This window comes from Neomonachus schauinslandi, chromosome 13 (assembly GCF_002201575.2).
Source record: "Neomonachus schauinslandi chromosome 13, ASM220157v2, whole genome shotgun sequence".
NCBI lineage: Eukaryota > Metazoa > Chordata > Mammalia > Carnivora > Phocidae > Neomonachus > Neomonachus schauinslandi.
This window is the reverse complement of record NC_058415.1, coordinates 38,479,898-38,480,550: the sequence shown is the minus strand read 5'-3', so window position 1 is coordinate 38,480,550 and position 653 is coordinate 38,479,898.

Below are 653 nucleotides of genomic sequence, written 5' to 3'. Positions count from 1 at the left end.
TAAACAAAGTGAAGTTTTTATCACTTCAAAATGGACAATGATTATGATTTTGTTGTGACTTTGACCCTTACACTAAAATGTATGCTGATGCCCAGGGGGAATTCTAGTTTCAAAAAGTTAATTGGGATCCCATTTATAGCTCCACGTAATTGATTTTAATTAATAAATGTGGCTTCCTATATATCTGTTGTTCGATGTCAACAAACGGAAAGGTATTTGCATTTTAACATTGTAGAAATTCCTACACCTGTATTTTAATCAGAGATTTACTATCATGATTTTTCTTTATACACAAAGCACAATAGCTTATTTACATTGTCATATAGTTGACTTTTAAAACGTGCCCCAAATCTTCACACTCTCTGCTTATATACCATGGAGTTGGCGCAAACTACCATTTTTTTTTTTTTTAATCTCTACCTTCACACCCATTTTCAGAAATACTACCAGTTCTTAAATGTTGGGGTCTTCTCTAGGATAACTAGGCTGCTTCTCAGCTTTTCTTGTCTTGTGTTCAGGAAGCCACTTTCTCAGATTCAGGGTTAGGGTTAGGGTATGTGCTTGGTATTTTGCCGTTCAGGGACCTCTCCAGAGGGTTAGGGTTAGGGTTACTGTTAGGGTTAGAGTTAGGGTTACGGTTAGGGTTACTGTTA